Source organism: Condylura cristata, unplaced genomic scaffold, assembly GCF_000260355.1.
Source record: "Condylura cristata isolate star-nosed mole 26May11 unplaced genomic scaffold, ConCri1.0 scaffold00001, whole genome shotgun sequence".
In the NCBI taxonomy this organism is placed as follows: Eukaryota; Metazoa; Chordata; class Mammalia; order Eulipotyphla; family Talpidae; genus Condylura; species Condylura cristata.
In genome coordinates this window covers 55378395-55384394 of record NW_004567102.1, presented here as the reverse complement: position 1 = coordinate 55384394, position 6000 = coordinate 55378395, and the positions used below count along the sequence as shown (strand labels likewise).

The 6000-nt window shown below is 42.1% G+C and overlaps 1 protein-coding gene across 4 annotated transcripts in view; it reads left to right on the top strand.

Moving 5' to 3' along the window:
- The first annotated feature begins 321 nt into the window (after positions 1-321).
- The window catches only part of HS3ST5 (heparan sulfate (glucosamine) 3-O-sulfotransferase 5), a 231717-nt gene continuing 226038 nt past the window's right edge, over positions 322-6000 (top strand). For 3 of the 4 annotated variants that reach the window (XM_012723527.1, XM_012723514.1, XM_012723528.1), the window contains exon 1: positions 322-386. The gene's annotated coding sequence lies outside the window, so the exon portion shown is untranslated. Of the gene's footprint in view, positions 387-1066; positions 1314-6000 lie in introns of those variants that run through there. The other variant, XM_012723523.1, reaches the window with a different exon arrangement.

Below are 6000 nucleotides of genomic sequence, written 5' to 3'. Positions count from 1 at the left end.
CTGTGGCGGCCGCCTGTGCCGTGCCCGCGCCGCGGGAGCGCGCCCTGCCGCACCTGGCTCCAGCCTCTCGGGGAAGTGCAGGAAACGCGCCCTAAACTCCACTACTTCTCGCCGGCCCCCGCCCACTCCCAGCTCCCCGCCCCGGACCGAGCTGCCGCCGCCTGCGTGTGAGGCCCGCCCGCTTCTTACTCTGGCGCGCACGCACCTCCGGGCTCGCTCGCTCCCATTCACGCCGACTCGCGCTCGGCGGTGCAGAAGCCCCGGCATCCGAAACTGCGGGATCAACTGCCGCCGGCGCCGCCGGAGCCGCCAGCTGGCCCCGCGCGACCCGCCGCCCGCCCCGGCGCCCTGGGCTCGCGACTGCGCCTCTGCCGCCGGGGACCTTGGTGAGCTGGGTGCGCTGCCCGCTTCGCGCCGGGAGGGGTTCGAGCGAGGCGGCCTGAAACATCTTAGATTTGGGGGTAACTGCCAAGGGGGAAATGGCCGAGGGAAGACATCCCTGTGGTACCCACGACGCACTTTTTGGGGCGCGGTACGTTGGCGCACTGCCTGGGGAAGACTTTTGAGACGTTCGCTAGGGCTCGAGACGGGAAATGTCAGGGACCATGCACCGGGGTAAATTTAAGGAGTCTTGGGTGTCAGTCAGTTTGTCTCTCGCCCGGAGCTGGGCGCTGCGTGCTGTGCTCTATCTGAAGCAGAGAGGGAACATTCTGCGCGGCAGAGTTTGGCGGCTGGCGCTCGGCTACTTCCCGCGGTGGTTGTGGGGCTGTGGCTCAGAGTGTGACTAGACTTTGGGGGTGTGGGGAGGTGGGAAGACGAGGGCAGGCAGAGGGCACGCAAAAACTCACTTAACTTGAAGGTAGGGTGCACGAATGGCCCCCACCCCTCGCAGCATCGGTCCCGCCCACTCGCCTTCCCCATTCACAAAATCTCTCCCTTCCCCCTACCCCCCCAACTCCCCCCCCCCAACTCACGCTCTGGAGGCGGGTGCAATAGAGGGGCTGGTCGTATTGTTATTATTAAGAGGTGTGCGAGGTCGCTGTGGCTACAGACTGGCGAGCGGAGACACCAGCTCTTGGGACTTGGGTTATCTCCTTGGTACTGGGAAGCTCCGAAGGGGCCCCCAGCTTGGTATAGATTCCTCTACCTGGCGATTCCAGGTGCACAGCGAGCAAGCCTCCGCCACAACTCCGGACTGAGTCCCTTCACCTTGGTGGGCTCCGCTTTCCGGCTTCCCTCCTCGAATTTTTCTGGGCACCCACCCGAGGGAGCTGCTGCCCACACCCGTCATCGTCTCGGTCGTCGCCCGGTGGGTCGGTCTCTTTCCTCTTCTCTCCTCTCCTCTCTCTCCAGTCTGCCCCCATATACTAGCTCCTTGGAAAACATTGATCCCTTAAGGGGAGGTTTAATATTTGCAAAGTGCTTTATATCATATTACTTCGTGGATACATTTAATTGCACTGTAACTCTTCTATGATTTATGTAAACTTAGTCTGATAAATAGCTTGCAGGGTCGCCCTCGGGTGGGAGTAGGCGTTGCTGGGCGTCCTTTCTGTAGTAGTGCGCCTTTCTGAACTGATTTGCTGGAAGTACTATAAAGCTGGTGCCTCTGAAATGTTTTCACAGTACTTTTGACTGTTTCAGGACTTTAGACAAATGACAGTTTTAATTGAAATATTTTAAGTTCATTTCAACAAAAAGTTGAAAGATAATAAAAGGGAATTGCCAATTTGGATATTAAAAGTAATGACTAAATGTTTGTGTTGGTGTCAACCGACATGGCATTATGGTGCCCAAAAATAAAATAAAATAACTTACCTTAGTGGTTTGCCCATGGTGAAATTCTTAAAAGACGAAATAAAAATACTACTTATTTCTTTTCTGTATTTGTTTACAAGTAATTCTTGCTTAAGGTGACTGAAAAAGCAGCAGGATAGGCTTCTTTAATTTAGGACTATGAAGTTATTCACCAGTGAACTGATGTAGACACAAGATATTACAAGAAATATGATAATAGAAGGAAACTGTTTCTTAAATTTTACTCTCTCTGTGAATGGAATATTAATAGTGAAAAGGAAAAGTGCTCTAGCCTCTTCCACATTACTCTGGGCTATTTAAAAATATTTGTTTTTCAATTAGTTAAATATGTAGAAGAGCCATTAATGATGTAAAATATTATTTTCCAGTACATATCTAAAGCAGATTATACGAGCATGGTGGTCATCTCAGTTTTATGAATACTAGAATCATAAAACTGAATCTAGGTGAAGCCAGCTAGCATCCTTAAGTTTTGATATTTGACGTTGCCTTCTTTGGCATCTTTGAGAAAAGGTACTGCTCACAGTATGTTGATTATGCTGGTATCATTGTTCTTACCATTTTGCAGGCTTACACAGATGTTTTTGAATGAATAACCTTCTTACTCACTGAATTTTCACTCATTCAAAAAGTATTTATTGAGTACACCAGCACACATAATATGCAAAGCTGAGCTGGGTGTTATTTTAAACAACAGGAAAGGATTTTGGGTAGAAGCAGGTTGCTTACTCCTACACTGTGAAAAGAACTACAGAGCCTTGGCTTACTTAGGCAAGCAGCGTCTTCAAGGTAGCTGATCAGCAGAGTTGTTGATTCAGAAGTCATATTAACTAGCCAACTTAGCTTTTCCATAAATTCCAGTATTCTTAATGCACCAAATCATTTAGATTTGACAACTTCAGGGAACTGATGTTGACTTTTATCTTCTTGCTCTTTGTCTAAATCCTTGGGAGAAATGTAACTATCTGTACTCTGCTCCAGCTTTCTGTGTGTGATTTCCATGGAGCGGTGCCAGATCTGCGGGTCATTAGTATTCATTTATGAGTAAATGCAAATGTTCCTGTTGCACTGAAAAAAGCAAACTTGAATTCATAGAGCACAACAAATATTTTGCCCCTTATTTTTCTCATCATTTGATTTTTATAATCTCAGAAACAGTAGCATCTCTCAGAAATGCAATTATATGTAAATGAGCAAGTTAAATGGTTACTTAGGATTTTTTAGAAAATTGGAGGAGAATTTTCTTTGACTCTGTTGGCATTTCTGGCAAGATCTTTTATCTAGGGATGTTCATTCATGAATCAAATAATGCTGAGGTTAACTTCTAGGAAAAGGAGCTGGTGGAGGTAGGCATATGTATAAAAAATGTAAAATTTTGGGGGACAGAGTATGAGAAGTAATACTAGGTTTGTGTCATCAAAATTATGTGAATACTTGCATGTTTCTTTGGTCTTTATATGAATGATTTTTTTCATTTCTTAATATTTTACCAAAATATTTTCATATTCTAAGATTATTGAAATTAACAGAAGTTATCATTTGGTAATGAAATTATAGTAATAATACTCTTAAGAAAAATGAACTGCTTAAGTGGAATGAGCAAGTCAAGTTAAGGGATTTATTATTCAAACCACAAGTTTACTTTCATTCAAGTTCTCTTTTTAGTCTGGATGGGAAGGAGGACCTCCAAAGCAAAATAACTCATTAAACTTTAATAATGACCTAACTTGTTATTATTTAGAAAAATCACACATCTTTAAGTTTTCTGTGAATTTAATGTGAATTCTTTTAAAACCAGGAAAGTATAAAATTTTTCTGGTATCTAATTAAATGTTTGACAGTTTTACTCACCCTATATCATTATTTATTCCTGAGAGTTAGTATGTTATCCTAACCTTTAGAAGACAAGTACATGTAAAGTAATAAATTAATAACAACACTTAAAAATCATTGATCTATCTTAAGTGATTTAAGAGACAACACTTATCTAAAGTAGGAAAAGATTTTATCTTTTATGAACCACATAATAGTCAGAATAAATGAACCTTTCTAAATCTCTCATATCCAAATTACATTATCATGTATTTCTCAATTAACATTTGGTACAATGGATTATTTTCCATCCTCTTCAAAAGTGTTATAAGAGAAAACTGTTGGTATTAAGAAGTAGTATAAAAGCTTTTTTGACTTTAGGCTACTTAGATTGTTGGCATACATATGTCCATATGTATGTATATGAAGTGTGTGTTTATATGGAACCCATAATCCATATGTGTATATACTATATATATTTGTGTTAATTTGTGTATTATATCTGTGTTTTATGCAATAACTTTGAGCACTATGTAAAAAATCCCCTTTGTAACCTATGTTGTTTTTGAGGTCAGAGTCATCTTGAGAATGGTATTTGTAAGTGCACATTATGATAATGTTAAAAAGGTGGGAGTGCACTAAACTTTTTTGAATACTTTCCTGAAAAAAATACTATATCCTTTAGAAGGACTTTGTAATATTGACTCATTTAATTCTGGTAGCTGCCCTGATATTCCCCACTTTACAGAGGAAAAAGTGATTATTATCCTCATTAAAAAGATAGGGAAAGTAAGGCTCCATGAACCTAAATAAATGATTTACACTTCACAACTACTGACTGACCTCATATTTGAGCCCAGGCAGAGAGTGCACTGTGCTATGCTCCTGCTCTTGATCAGGTTTTTAAAGTTTATTTAATTAGGGAGACCCATAGAGAGCGAGTTAGTTTGTAAAGCAGATACATACTTGTAACTGAGATTTATGATAGCTTTCCACTGAGAGTGAATTCTTGAGGAATTTATAAAGGTGATTGTCATGAGGCACTGACATAACCGAACTGGAGCAATGCTAGAACAGTGCTATAACTTAATGTACTTTTTAATGGACTCGATAATTTTCTTAGGTTCAGCTACTTTTAAATTAGGCAGTTTTAACAACTGATGCCATGTCTAAGTAGCGTGAGTAACTTGGAGGATCTCACACTGAATGTTTTATGTGTCCTATGATATCCTTATAATGTGAATGTCTCACACAGGTTGGTGTTATGTGCTACCCTGTGATACTTGCCAAAAGATTTGGAGTTTTATGTGAAGTTGTTTAATGAGACTTTTCTGCTCTCACCCATGTGGCAAACATCAGGCATCCAGTTAATGTATATTTCATGAACTGATAGAGATAGTCTAGAAGCTAGTTCTGTTTCAGAGATCAAGAGAATTGTCTTTATTGTTGTATAATTTTAAGATGTGACTTACTATTAGATTTCTTCCTTTGTCATTATAGTCTCTGAATATAACTATCTGTGAAATCCCGGGATCTTTTGGAGACTGAATGTCCTGTGGTAGGAGAAGGATGGTTTGAAGATGGTGAATTAATAAGCTATTGAAATATTTAAATTTAAAAGTTGACACAAGGAACTCTGCCTGTAATTTTACCTTTTATTTTTTAAAGGCAAGTAAAATGTAATTGACATTTAGTAACAGAATCTTTACACTAGTGTGTTAAGAAGTTAGCATAACTATCCTATTATATGTAATAACACTTTTAGTATTGATTAAGTATGGGGAACTTTTTAAAAAGGTTTATTTATTCATACAGAGCTGGGGTACAGGCCAGAGGTGCAGGGGCAGTGAGAGGCTTCACCAGAGACAGAGCGGGGAGCACAACAGGCAGATCAACAAAGTACACTGCTGAGGGGAGCAGCGGGAGAGTCAGGAGAGGCCTGTGGCACCATGTGGGTCACCTCCGGGGCTGGGGATTGAACTAGCACTGAAGCGGCTGCAGTCAGCTTGCAGTACTGCGTCCTAACTTGTTGAGCCACCAAACAGGGCCCAGTTTGGGGAACTTTTTTTTTTTTTTTTTTGAAGATTTATTTATTTATACAGGACTGGGGTACAGGCCAGAGATGTGGAGAATGAGAGGATTCACCAGGGACAGAGCGGGGAGCAGAACAGGCAGATCGACGAAGTACACTGCTGAGGGGAGCAGCGGACGGGTCAGGAGAGGTCTGCCACGCCATGTGGAGCTCCTCCGGGGCAGGCGGGAATCAAACTCATGTGGAAGTGGCTTAAGCTTCTTAGTGCAGTGCTTTAACCCGCTGCGCCACCAGGGAGGGCCTTGGGGAAATTTTAAGGGGACATATTAAAAAGTCAC